Source organism: Mus pahari, chromosome 2 (assembly GCF_900095145.1).
Source record: "Mus pahari chromosome 2, PAHARI_EIJ_v1.1, whole genome shotgun sequence".
Lineage (NCBI taxonomy): Eukaryota > Metazoa > Chordata > Mammalia > Rodentia > Muridae > Mus > Mus pahari.
This window is the reverse complement of record NC_034591.1, coordinates 115,022,476-115,037,370: the sequence shown is the minus strand read 5'-3', so window position 1 is coordinate 115,037,370 and position 14,895 is coordinate 115,022,476. Positions and strand designations below refer to the sequence as shown.

The 14,895-nt window shown below is 44.5% G+C and overlaps 1 protein-coding gene and 1 pseudogene across 1 annotated transcript in view; one reads left to right on the top strand and one right to left on the bottom strand.

Annotated features, from left to right (window-relative positions):
• The window catches only part of Mdfic2 (MyoD family inhibitor domain containing 2), a 107,908-nt gene that overhangs the window by 67,004 nt on the left and 26,009 nt on the right, over positions 1-14,895 (top strand). The window lies entirely within an intron of this gene.
• On the bottom strand, positions 2,378-2,982 carry LOC110317035 (annotated as a pseudogene).

The following is a 14,895-nucleotide window of genomic DNA, read 5'->3' as shown; positions in this document are numbered from 1 at the left end:
GACCAAAGAAATATCTAGAAGGGAAAAAAAGCATTCCATATTAGAGACAAGGATAGGGGACTCACTGACCATGTCATATAAATTAAAAATTGGTGCGAGAGAGAGAGAGAGAGAGAGAGAGAGAGAGAGAGAGAGAGAGAGAGAGAAGAGAAAATGAAAGATAAAGAAACCTACTGGTTTGGGTGATCGCAACTATGTAATTTATTTCTTCAACATTTGTTAAATACTGGCCATAGCTTCAAATTTTGAGAGATCAATTTCATTTGGGTTGGAGGGAAGGCGGTTGTGACGGCTTAAGTACTGAGTGGATCCTGAAAGAACAAGTGCCCAGGTTTCCTCCTAGGATGACATAGTAAAAATGTAGTCCAATAATGACAGCTAGGCTATGCATCTAGAGAGAGACTGAGGGACGGAGGCAGATGAACTCTGGCTGATGGAAACATCTTACAGCACATCGAAGAGATGGTGAACAAACACCAGGGGAAGGATGCTCTACTCTTCTGAAAGAAATGAGAGGAAGTGCAAAGAAATTCAACTCTAAGAGCCCTGTGTGGGGGACAATGGTTCCCAACCCCAACTCTGCATCAGAGGAATCCTCACATTTCTAATTCATGATGCCCTGTCTGTGTCACCTGACAGGATACAGGAGCAAACCTGAAGGTTTCTTCAGGATGAAGAGCCAAGGCATTTGGGTTGGAGGGAAGGCAGTTAAATCATCAGATGAGATACCCTTCTCAGTGGTTCTTCAACCTACGGGTTGTGATCCCTTTGGGGGTCATATGACCATCTCACAGAGGCCACCTAAAACCATCTGCATTTAAGATGCTTATAATAAAATTTATAACAGTAGCAAAATTACACTTATAAAGTAGCAACGACACAATTTTATGGTGGGGGTGGTGGTCACAACAACACAAAGAATTCTATTAAAGGACTAAAAGATTATCCAAGGTTGAGATATCTGCCCCCATCTAGAAACTATTTAGCCAAAGTGAAAGACAGATACTAACTGCTTAAGATTGTAAATTTTCATGATCAATGATGATTTCAAATGGAATTAATTATCTATGTGTATAGGGTGTGTGCATGTGGTGTGTGTGTGTGTGTGTGTGTGTGTGTGCTTCTGTGTGTACGTATGCCTAAATAAAGTCTGTTGGGTTTGTATAATGTTGCCCGCATATATGTTTTCAGGACTTAACATGTTTTTTGTTTGTTTGTTTGTTTGTTTGTTGTTTTGTTTTTCCTTCAGGGGTGTTTGTTGCCCAGTCAGAAGAGAAGCAGGGACAGGCTCCTCTGCCTGTTGAGACTGGGCCTGGCAGATACCACACAGGGACTGGGGATAGGGAGGGGAGGCACAGGAGACAGCTCCCAGCTGTGTGAACTTGTTCCTGCATTTGTCCTGGATGGGTCCAGGGAGGACCTGCCCAGGGATGGTGTCACCAAAAACCAGAGTAGAGGTATCAGGCCAGCTGACCCAAGTGGAGGCAATAAACACTGACAGGCCAGGCAAGAGGCTCAGGCCACAGGGCCCAGGTGAGACAAGTAAGGCTCAGCTGGCTTTGTCCCTCAAGGGTCCTCTGTAGGGACAGGGGCTTTGAGTACTGCCTACAAGGGACAGAGAAGGCAGAGGAATAAGGCACCCTACCCTGCCTCCTAGATGGGGCTGGAGGCATTGAGTTTTGGCAATTGACCCTCCCCTAGGTACTGGAGCCACCCCCAACTCTGACCACCACGGGGAGGGGAAGAGCTGGCCAGGCCCACAGCAAACAACAGCAGCACACCCCAGGCTTCCTCTGGGTGGGTCACCAGGATGGGGATGGCAGACAAGGCAAGGGACAGGGGAGACCAGCTGCTCATGCCGGCAGGGAAGTTAAGAGTTAGTAATGCTTCACGTGTTAAGGCTTCGTGGTTAGACGGTGACTGACAGTGATGTATGACCTGGCCGGGGAGTGGTGGGACTAGAGGACAGACATCCCAGCCCTTCCCCATGATGAGGGTTGTTCAGCTGGAACAGAGACAAGGTGGGCTGGGCAACCCTGACAGTTTTCTGTTGCATTCTAGAAGTCAAGGCCTGAGGAAGGGAAGACAGCGGGAACCTGGAGGGACACAGCAGACTGAAGGCCTAGGCTGGAACCCCCCCTCTCCTCCCCCCCCCCCACTGCACAGGCAAAAGCAGCAATTTGACACTAGCGACCCCAGGGGCCTGCTGGCAGGACGTGGAGGAGGGGCAGACAGAAGAGCTGACTGCTTGAGTGGGCTAGGGAGGAATGGTAAGGGAGGTCCTGTCAGCACTTTGGTCTGGGGTAGGTAGGGGGTTAGGGTGGGGCATGTCGGTCCTTCTGTCTGTCCGTCGCCCTGCCCACCTCTCAGCTGGAGCTCAGTCCTTCCATTCCTTTTTGATGGTGAGATTCCACTCCCTGGACAGGTTTGTCGTCATCCATGAAGCGGGACTTGATGTTGTAACTGCCCGAGCAAGCATGCCTTTGGGAGCCTCCTCCATGGGTGTCAGAAACTCACACTCCTTAGCCCTCGGCTCATAGCTCCCGACCATGTAGTCAGTCTTGTCGATTTTGACCCCTTTCCTGTATGTATGCAGAATGTACTTCGTGCCTGACACGATCTCTCTGTTCACCCAGAAAGAAATTTTTATCTGGTACTCCACACCTTCCTTCAAGACAAACGACTGTTGCTTGAAGCTCTCTAGATCACCTGCCAGGTCCAGTTCCAGAGGGCCTGGGGCAGTGCTGCATACCAAGGTCAGGCGGGTCACAATGACACTGGGGACACTGGGGTCTGCAGAGACAGCTACTTGGCCCAGGGGGGCCTCCTTGTACTTTCGAGGGCTTTCATCATCCTTGTCCAGTTCCTGGGTCTCCTGGAAGTTCTTCTGGGCTGGAGGCTTGAGTTCACAAAGTGCTCGTCTTCCTCGTTCTCTGCAGCTATGTGCACAAGCTGCTCTGCAGTGGGTCCCTGTTCTGACATGCGCACCTCTCACTTGGGACACTGGCGGTGCCTCGACCGCCGCTCCCGTGTTCCCTCCCACACTCCCTCCCGCCCCAAATGACGAACGTCGTCCCAACATGACTTTTATGTATATAAATGGTTTGCCTATATGTGTGTATGTATGTAAACTTTATCCATGCCTGATGGAGGCCAGAAACAGATATCAGATCTCCAGGAACTGGAGTTACAGAGGATTTTGTGCTGCTGGATGAACCCGGTGCATCTGAGAGCATATTCAGCGCTCTAAGCCACTAAGCCATCTCTCCAGCCCCTAAAACATTTTATACCAAAGAATAAATCACACTAGGAAGATAAGTGGAAAATTTCTAACCCGCTAGCAGGAGTAGAGGTCATGAGATAGACTGGCAGTCTTTCAAGAGTTTTTGTGACAGTGGTGGCTTCAAACTCACTATGTAGTCAAGTATGACCTTGAACTTCTGTTCCTCCTGTTTTTACCTCCAAAGTACTGTAATTGTAGCTGTGTTCAGTTTACGAAGTGCTCATGGTTTCTCTCATGCTAGGCAAGTGCTCTACCCACTGAGCAAATTCCCAGCCTCAAGACACCAGGGCTTGATGTCCTGATATTATTTTCTTCTTCTCCTTTGTGGGTAGTCTCAAGATCAATGGGCTTGGCCTAGCTCCTCAGCAAGGTCCCTAGTCTCGTGCATAGTGGTCCACACACAGTGGCAAGCAACATGTGGGGGTAATCATGACGATAGGGGTACAGACAAGACACTGGCTGTGATTTTATACCTTATAATAACAGCCATAATAATAGCTATGTTGTACATCCAACGCCCTTTAAAAGCATTAACATTTCACACTGTGCACATCCGCCCAGAGCAGATCAATATTTATTCTTCCAAGTGTGTCGAGTATACAGTTGGGGCACCTCGGGGTGAAAACGTCACCCTGCCAGTGTCACTGCGTTAGCCTCAGCACTTGGAAATCACATCTCCCAATTCATTATGTCACAATAATAAAGTGACCCCTTGCCTGTCAAACACATTCATTAGTACTCAGGCAGGAGTCGGGCGGAAGGAGTAGACAATACTGCTCTGGGGAGTTACAACACTAAATAGCCATCATGAAACCATGATTGCTGTAGACACAGCATCAGTCCTGGCAGGAAAAAGGCACAAGGGGACACACAAATACACGTACACATGGGCCCATTCATGCTCACACAGAGAACAGCGTGAGAACTTGTTTTTGTGACTCCTTACCCAAGTTGTCTCATCACTACTAATTCTCTCCCTTCCTCTCACATTTGTGTGTGCTTCACTGACAAAGCAAAATGCATCAAGTTAGCAACTAACAGGGCTAAGTGCCCTGCACAAGGTTAGTTCAGGAGCACCCAAGCAGGGCCAGAGAGCTCTTCAGCCCATGGAGAGAGACTCTTCAAAGACAACTCAAAACTCATTCACAGCATACTTCAGGGTTTGCCTCTGCTGTTGCACATTTTGAAGACTATACACCTGTGATGGAATATATCTGGGGTGCAGTTTAGGCGCAGGGTCCTTCCTACCCTTGACTTTGGTTGGTTTGTAGAGCTGAAGGGTTGGGGCTCAACTCCGAGAGACGGAAGAAGAAACCACTTCGCACTGAAAGGGAAGAAAGGAGATGAGGAAGCTTGGCTTCCTGATTAACTAGGTCCTCTGGAAGTAAAGTCCACAGAATCAGCAGCCCTCATCATAGGGGAACATGTCACCCCTACTCCTTGTTATTACCTTTTCTCGCCTGTTTATTGTTGGAAGGCCCCGTTTCCATCAAGAAAACCTCTTTCTGCTTCCCAATTGGTCCCTTGCGGGCAAACTTATATCTGCTGCATGACACACATTCTAAAAAGCCCTGGTGTGCTTATAGACACATGAAGTTGGCCCGTTTGTCTGGAAGGTAATGTCTGCAGATGTAGAACAGAGAAGGGGCCCCATAATGCTTCCATGTTCAGGCCTGCAAGGCTCACCAGCGGGTCAGTACAGTGAAATGTGAATGGGTTTGGATCTCTAGACTCAAATTCAAGTTTATATTTTTAGTAAAGTGCTAGTAAGAGGAAGCTGCAAGAGTAGAGGTCAGGAGGGTATGCAACATGCTTCGATTCATAGCTGCCCCTTGGCCTCGCTGCGGCGTGTGGGCCTCCAAACTCTCCAAGGAATGATATAAGGGATACAGTGTTGCATAGACCAAACACCTGTTTTGAAGAAGTCTCAAAATGAAGCATTAGGAACCTTTGACTAAGAAATCGGGGCTTGCACTTGACACGGTCCACACTTATTTACTTTCGTTCAATGGGACTAGATATTAAATAATAAGCAATAAGTACACAGCTTCCACCCACCAACTTCAGGAATAAGCTCTGTGATTTAGACCTTCCGTTGGCTAAGGCTGGAGTAAGAATATGGCCTATCTAAGTCTTTCGCTGTTTACCTAATGCAAACTCTAAGTCGCCACAGGTTTGGGGAACCAGAGTGTGGTACTTGTTGTCAATGAGACGGGTGTGACATCAGTCTACACGAAGCAGGTTGTTTTTTAAAAGTATTCTTTACTGCTTTGCTAGAAGTGTAGTATAAGGATCTCCTACTTTAGCCTATGGAAGGAAAAGGCCCATATTGGGTGTTGTGGAGCTATGTTGGCTTTCTTAAAAGAAGTGAGACAGTCTTCTCCCAACACAGTCCATAGTGCCCTTGACCGTAAGACAAAGTACAGTCTAGTGAGTGTCTTTTGTGTCTAACCATGCATGTTCTAACCCCAACCTCATCATTTTTAATTCTATCTTAAGAAAATGTCACCATGTCCAAGAGATACAACTTTTTAAACAGTGGATAATATCCATTAAAAATTAAATGACAATGATAGAATTTAGCACAGATTACTTCGTCTTGAATAAAGTACATCATATAAGTATTAAACATCTCATCATAGTTCTATAATGAGTATCCAATATACATCCTTGATGAATGCACAATTAAAAATTGGTCAAATAAACATGTGATCAGCCTTAGTGATTGACAATAGCAGTAATAAACAGTGACTCCTGAATTTTGCAAAACTTAAAAAAAAAAACCCAAATCATAATTTCTAACTACTGAAAACTCTATGCAATTAGAATCCCTAGGTGGCTCCTGATACCTAGTGACACCGGCTTTTGTTTCCTGTGGCCCTGACATCTCTAGGGTCCTCCTTAGCTTTCTTTACTTTCTGCCTTCTTCTGACCATCAAACGCAGAATAAACTGTAAGAAACCATGCGGCATTGTGTAAGACCCACATGGAATGATGCATATTATGTCCAACACATCTTTTGGGCAAGATCGACTTATAGACCTCAGTGTTGTGCAGGAAGCTGAAGCTTTCTGCTCAGGTATATGACTAGAGGGACAAACAGTCTCAGCTAAATACAGTAAGCCTCGGCCATTGACTTCAATCCTTATGAGCAGAACATAACAGAATTCTGAGAATTTTCTCTTTGTATATTTGATACATTAGATCTATTCATGTCCTCACTAGGCATCTTTCTGCACATGCATCAGTCTTGACACTATTTGAGCATTAGATTCTTAAGCCACTTACCTTCTTGGAAGGATTCTCCTTCATACAGGTATTCAGTAATGCTAATAATTAAATTAAAATAAAGGTCACAAAAACATTTGGGTGTTCTATGGGGGACTCCGCAATCTCAGTCCTGGAATTTACTACCCAGACTTCCCAGTATCTTTCCACTAGATTTTGCAGTTAAGAGCAATTGCTGATCTCACAGAAGACCCAAGTTCCATTTCCAACATCCACAAAGTGGTTCATAAACCTGCTGTAACTGCAGTTCCACAGACATCTGGGGCCCTCTCCTGGTCACCAAGGGTACTGCACACATGTGGTGCACAGATGTTTATGTAACTAAAAGACACAAATACAGAAAATAAAAATGAACACATCTCAAAAAGTTAAATAAATAAGATAAGTAAAAATATTCCTAAAATTTTATGCATGAAGGATAATCTTTTAGTAGTTCATAATTAGTCACAGCACATGCAATTTCTTTGAGTGTTAGGAAAGAATACTTTTCAAATTAATCTTTGATTTTCTTGCTCAGGGTTTTCCATTTACAATGAAATACGAAATAGCTTAACTGTATATTTTCTCCTGCTATGGGTATTATCATATGGTTTGTCTTTGTTGCTATTTAGGCCTCTTACTTAAGAGTAGTGAAGACCTCACCATGGTTAATTCCTTTCTCAGTTCTAAATATTGAAATATTCAGCACATGATGATCACGGCTAGCACATGATAGTCAAATGATGGCAGAGACCTACTCAGATCTGAAATTACTGAAGTTTCTCATTTGTATATTAGTAACTACACTATTCTTTTACCTCTGTGGTTAACAGTCATTCCTCGGCAGTTTAGATTTCCCATCTGTGCCATTTCTAAAGTGAGGGTAGCAGTAATACTCCACCTGCAGAGTTTTGTGTGACGTGCAGAATCTGTAGCACACTACCATTTAGCTAGCATGACATGCTTGAAGAGCACTGGTGCTCACAGCCGCCACTCCCTTGTATCTGCAGTCCCCTCCCCCCCATTCATTTCACTCTGACTTCAGCCTTGCACTCTACTGAAACCATTGCAGGGAAGGACATCAACATCTCTGCATTGCTATATCCAAGGGCTTAGTTTTCATCTAGAAAGACACTCAGTTCTTTGGGTAAGGAGAGGCAAGAGACAAAGACTATAAGAGAGACAACCTGATATCACAGCGGCCTGTGAGAGTGGAAACGGTGTCAGGAAAAGCCTGTAACTGACTTGCAGGCCAATTTGGAAATAAGGTCAGTTAAATAAAATGATAATGCACACTCTACTTCACTCTCTAACCTATGCCCCATATGGCTTTCCTAAGACCCAGGTTGACTGCTTCTAAATAGGAAGCAGAGAACTTGGACATGTTAAGTCTGTAAATATTTCCTGAATTAGTAGGCGAACTACTAACAGCTGTCTTCCTTTAAAGGCAGGAAGGTATGGCGCTATAACTAATGGATGGGAGCAACTGGGGAGGAGGAGGGGAGGGAGAGAAGTAGAGGGGGAGGGAGGGAGGGAGGGAGGGAGAGAGAGAGAGAGAGAGAGAGAGAGTTTGTGTAAATGGAGTGAAAGTACATGAGTGTCACCATGCATGTGTGAAGATCGCAGGGCCACCACTTAGAAATTTTTCTCTCTCTTTGCCACACTGCACACTCTCAGTGTAGCTGGCCTGGGACCTTCCAGTCAATTCTTCTTCCTTGGGTGCCCATCTCACAATGGGAACTGTGGAATTACAGATGTGCACTGTCACCACCTCCAGCTTCTTACACGGGTCTCAGCTCTCTAGTTCTAGCCAACAGACTCACATCCCAGGCACCTTTACCCACTGAGCCACATCTCCCAGCTCCCAACAGTTCACTTATTTAAAAAAGGGACCTTTCATCAATCCTGAAGCGTGTCTATCATCTTTCCCAATATGGAGACAAACTGAAGAGCAGCCTGGTAGGCTTCCCTCCCTCCAGATCCTTTTTAATCATATAAGCATCATATGCAAAGACACATTGCTGGGTGGTGAGGGATCAAAGCTTTGATACCAAGATTTTCAAGTTCTGGGAGACCAGCACTCTTTCCACAAGCAACATTTGTCTAAATGGAGCTCATTAAAATTTATTTCAACAATACCAGTGTCTATTTTAAGCTAAAGAATAGAACTTCTAAAGAAAATAAATCTAAAGTGCTTGTGTTCTTAGCACTAAAATATACTTTCGCTCCATTACTTCACCTTCTTGATTCAAGGTACATTAGGCCTCTTTTGATCCAGAGGGAAAACATTTTTTTTTTCAAATGTTGTACAGAAAGCTTAGAATGAGGTCCCATGAGATGGCTCAACAGGGGAGAGGCACTTGCTCAGCTGGCTTTGTGACGAGTCAAACACACTGAACCCACATAGTGGAGGAAGAAGGGCAGTGGTTCCACAAAGTTGTTCTATGACCTCACATGATTACAAGCACATGAACAGACAGACAGACACACACGTGCACACACAGAAGTAAAGTTTAAAAAGACGAACTTTGGAGTTATGTTTCTCTCACTGTTGCATATTTATGTGCAAATGTGTGCAGGAACATGCACCCATGTGTGCACCTATGGAGACCAGAGGTCCCCTTTAGGAAATCTTCATTAACGTGCTCAGTCGGATGTCTTCATTGAACATGGCCATTTGGACTAGTCGGTAGACTGAAGGATCTGTCTGTCTCTGTCTCCTGGTGTTACAGATGCCCAAGGCCAGGACCAGATTTCTTCAAGGGTTACAGGGACCCATACCAGGGTGTCAGTCTAATTGTCCCTGTCTCCTCTACCTTATTGTCTCAGTTGGGGTCTCTCTGTGTCTCTCTCTGCCTCTCTCTCTCTCTCTCTCTCTCTCTCTCTCTCTCTCTCTCTCTCTCTCTCTCTCTCTCTCTCTCTCTCTCTCTCTCTCTCTCCCTCCCTCCCTCCCTCCCTCCCTCCCTCTCTTTCTCTATCTTTCACCTAGAACGTCCTGTTTCTGCTAGATGGGTCCTCCAGGGTGACACCTACCAGGAGAGATCTGTGCATCTCTTCCCATCCCCCAAACCCTATGTACTTGGGTCCCCAAACAAGCATCTGTGGCCGGCCTTGATGTGGGTTCTTGGAATCTGACCTAAGACTCTCATACACACAGCAAGCATTTTGCCCAAAGAGCCATCTCTTCAGCCAGAGATGAACATGGCATCATCATGTTCACAGAGAAGAGGATTTTGAGGCAGATAGAAAGCACCAACACACTATACACTGACACTGACTCCAGTAATAAAAATTTGCACAGGAGCGAAAGGCTGGGAGGTAGATATCTGATGCACAGTGTTTGGGAGGTACAGAACGCTATCAGAAGGAAGGTGTAAATAACAAAGCATTGTTAACTGAGTCGTGACATCCCTATTCTAGTGTTGCCTGGAGCTGCTGAACTCGGCAGACGACTACCTTATAGCGCTTTCAAGGTAGGAAGACAGATAATTATAATTCTTACACACTGACGAGAATTCAAGAGAAATCCAGGGAGAAGTTTATTGAAAAACATATTGACATATCAATATTATAAATTACTTTCTCTCATTAAACAAAAAAAGAAAACAGAATTCTTTTTTGTAGGCTAGCTCATCACTGTACAAAAAGGTGTATATTTTTAAAAGAGACATATTGCTTTGAAAATCCTTTTCTTACATTAAAAAGAAAATGCCTATCATGTATTTATTCTGTAACTTTCCCAGAACCCTAGAAATATCAAAGTCAAGTTTCCAAACAGCTTTGCCCTCCATTGTCTTCGGTGAGCCCATCAGCGTAGTCTGTTTCCCATTGAAAATCCTCATGGAAACCTGATTTTTAGTCAAAACACAGCTCTCTTTCCCCACCCTTTGCAAAAAGTAAAAGAAGATGTAATGCCATGTTTTCATTTCACACATTTCAGCCAGCTCCATTCTTTCTTGGATGGTTAAGCATGGGGGTGGGGGCAATAATTACAGCGCTGTTGTCAAGAGCATGGTTTTAATAGAGAGCAGAACTGGAGGCAGAGCTGTGGAGATGAATGTGGAAATGGACAGAACACAAAGCGTGGGTCTGACTGATATTTAACTCCACTGGTCTCAGAGGGTGGATCCCTAGTGTTGGGGAAGTGTTCTCACTGACCCCATTACTGCCTCTGGCACTCGTGGTGGCAAGAGGGCAGTGTCAGAGTGAGACACTTAGTGAATAACGTGGAAATTATAGTGTTGTGTTAAATGCGTCTTCTGCAGGGAGCCTTCTCATCCTCAGATAATAGTCTTAAAATGCCAACAAGAGAATATAGGGCTCTCTCTCTCTCTCTCTCTCTCTCTCTCTCTCTCTCTCTCTCTCTCTCTCTGATTCTTTTTTAAAATCTTGTGTGTTGTATATGTATGAGGTGTGTGTGTGTGTGTGTGTGTGTGTGTGTGTGTGTGTTCCTATGAGTCTGGGCAGGTACACACAAGTCATGGTATAAGATTAGAAGTCAGAGGACAGCCACGAGTGTCCGTTCTCCCTTCTCATTCTGATTTAGGAAGAGTCTCTTTGTTTTGTGTAGCATCTGCCAGGAAACCAGGCACAGACTCAGATGCTCCTGGGATACATCTGCCCCTGCCTCAGATCTCCCCATAGGAGCACAAGGATTATAGATGCAGGCTACTATACCCAGTTTTACATGGGTTCTGGGGATTCGAACTCAAGTTTTCATACTTACATGCCACATGCTTTAGCCATTGGGCTATCTGCTCAGCTAGTAGCAGTACCTTTAGTGGAAACTGGAGCCCACTTACATCTGTATTAACAGGAGAGGTGGTAGAACATAGAGAAAGAACATCAGAAAGATGGCAGCGTCTGCTGGGCAAGTCCACATCTTCACCACTATGCTGGGCCCATGTGTTATCTGTGGTAGTGCGTATGTACAGTCAAAATTGTGATTTTGCTTTTATTTTTGTTCGGTCTTTCACTAATGTCTACTATAATAAAGAATGGGGATTAGTATGTAGAAGGAAACATAGGAAGGTGATATTCCTATTGTAGACAGCTTGTCAAGCTACAATAAAGAGAGAAAGAGAACCCCAATTAATGGAGGAGCAGGAAGGGAACATGGAAAGTCAGATTGACTGCAAAAAGCCATTTTATAGACACACCTGCAAACCCAAATTCTGGGGATGTTAAACAAGGAGGATTCCAAGTTTGAAGCCAGCCTGGGCAATGTAAGATGATATTGGAAAGCATAATTAAAAGAGCCACTGATAGAGCCTCGTGGCAGACATTTGATGGCCTTGAATTTGCACTGCTGCACTGCCAAAAGCACTGGAAAAGTTAGACTGATAAAGAACACCCAGAGAAAGAAGCTAGTTAAATATACAGGGAGTGGCCTAAAGGGCTGACTAGAGAGAAATCTGTCCCCAAAAGACACCACCCACCCCACAACAACATGTCTTAAGCAGTGAGTGAATGATTCTGCTGGCCTCTGTCCTAGGATGCTCTCAAAGTCAGGTGACAGCCAAAAAAAAAAAAAAAAAAAAAAAAAAGGTCTCTCTGGCTTCTGTTTGGGAGCTAAGCATGGGAGAGGGCACCTGGAAACAGCCCAAAGCAAAATGTCAAGTTCAACATTCTCTAGGCAGAGAGCATCTTTCAGAACTGAAGCACTACTCTGGTTCACTGAAAGTGGCGTGAACCTTGCCATGCAGGGAGGATGGGCACATCCCCCAAATCTTGAATCTCAGCTGTGAATCCTTATGCAAGCTGCTTTATCTGAGTAACAGTTTTCTTGCATCCTTAAAAAAAAAAAAAAAAAAAAAAAAAAGGGGGAGCACTAGGAATGGAAAGTTTTAGTAGAAAGGTTGCCTCCACTTATTGACCTCCTGCTGTAAATAGGTCATGCTAAAAGGAATGAGCTATGAGCATAGCTAGCTGAAGCAGGAAGCCAATCTATGAGCATCATCACCAGCCGGAAGCAGGAGGCCCATCTATGAGCATCATCAGCTGAAGCAGGAGGCCTAGGCTAGGCTGGAAGATTTGCCAGGTGTTCTTGAAGGTTTGGTGTCATCAACACCTGAAGGCTGCCCCAACTCCAATTTCACAGAATCAAAGAAATGCCGAAGGCATGACAGCAGTGTAGATGCAGCAATGCATTCCAACAACCATGCTGGGACATTCCAGTGGATCTTCAGTTTGAGGGGCCCTGCTGTAGGCATTGAAGAATTAGGAGCCCAGTTGGCCTATGTCAAAGTGATGTCTAAATGCAGTCACATGCCACTGAGACTCATTGGTCAATCATCTAGGGAGGGTTACCTCCCAGGGTGACCTTAACAACAACAAAGGCAATTGCTTTAAAACAGCAGTGCTTCCTGATAACGTACCCAACTCTCTTAGAGAGAGCAAAGCGATTCTCTCTCCATCTACTGTGATTATTAAATAAGGGTCATCTAGTGGACTCATACTTGACGCAACAAACTGTAGCAATGATTCTCAAAGCCATGGTCTTCATTTATATTTGCTTACATCACTAAGGAATAACGTAAGACACACATTGTTGGCTAGATTCAGGTTTAAAGATTCCATTAGGTAAATAGCAAGGGCGTTTGGGGGCATGGGGGCAGGAAATCCTGCAGTATCATTCCTTTGGAGTTCCTGTTACTCCTTTTCAGCCCTTTGAGCATCTGCAAATGCATTGAGTTAAAGTGAAGCCAGTCCACACTGATTGTAAAGAGCTGCTGGACACAAGGGCTACACTCTCAAGTACTAAACTAAAGCCCACAGGTACCAGCAACGCCATATATACCAATTACTTAAACTAACTTAAGTGTATCATTTTCACTTAACTCAGTCAGAAAATTTAAAGTAGCGACAAGCTCAACAATGAAGTCAAGCCCACCAGCTCCCATCTCTAGGGCAAACATGAATTTCAAAAGCAGAATACCTAGACTTCCAAAGAGTCTCCAGTTGCCAAGAGCAGATCTCATAGCTGCACATCTGGGGGACTTTGTTCTCCTGGAGTAGATTTGCAGAGGAATCAGTAGCTGGAACTCCTTGTAGCAAAGGAGACAGAACACATGAAGCTTAGAAGACACAAGGAGAAGTCCAAAGCAAAGGGGGCAGAGTATCGGATGCTGGTAAGACTACCTGTTGTTATTTACAAAGCAGGCAAGAGCCAGAGTTCTTACCATCAGGTTCTGGAAAGTTTCAGCCCAGTTCCATTGTTCCTTTTTACAACAGCCCAGTTGATTGGGCATCTTAGGGAAGAATCAGGCAAGTCATCTACCCAGCTGATGGGATGAGGCCCGATGGTTATCGTCATCTGATTTTGCAGTGCCCTGAGTGTAATGTTGGAAAATAGCCTTGATAAAGACATAACCATATGCATCAGATTCTGAAGGAGTGGGAGCACATCCAAAGTAACTTGATTCGCATCGTATAAGATCCATTTTACTGTCCTTTCTACCCTTTCATCTCAACGGGACTCAGTGGGGAATTTGGATCAGATATTAGTCATAAAGGAAAATTATATTGGTTGACAGAAATCAGATTAGAGGTGGAGTGAAAGGCATCCCGGTGAGCACTCAGACCTGTGGGCGTGCTGGCCAGTTTTAAATAGCCCACGATGTCCCTTAAAGTCACAGTCATCCATCTTTGCATCACCTGTATATATCCTAGCAGCTAAAAGAACGAACAGTGGCCTCCAAATGCCAAAATTCAAATTGTTACTCAAATCTGCACTGGTTTAGGAGTCTGCAATGAATAAGGCTTGGTAGCCTATTCCCCATGAAGCATTTTCCTAAGGAAATGGAGTTCATAATAACTTTCCCATTATGTTATTGTGAAGATTCAATGGGAATTCACTTAACGTGCTCAGCCAAAGTCCCTCATAGGGTGAAGTGCTGGCCGGCTATCATTATTTTTATTATTATAACTGATTCGAAGGAGTTGAATGAATGGAAATTTAGGTGGGTGTAAGAGAGAAGAAAGCACCTGGCATTTAGAGTTCATTGTACATCTAAAATACTACAATTCTGTTCAATTTCCAGAGACTTTCATGGCTAAACACTTTACATCTGAAAGTGTTTTATTAGCAGTGCTGGATATTACCATGCCTGTTTGGGGGACAATATAACATAGGAGATAGGGCTAGGGGCCTGAGAACTGAAATCCAAAGCATCCTGTTGGTACGCTGATAGGTACCTACTGCCATTCAACCTTTATGTTGACCACTGTACCATACTCAGACAAAAGACTTCATGGGACAGGGAGATGGTGCCATAGCTAGTATCTGCTGTGCAGGCATCAGGACCTGAGTTTGGATTGCCAGCATCCAAGTAAAAAGCAGAGGT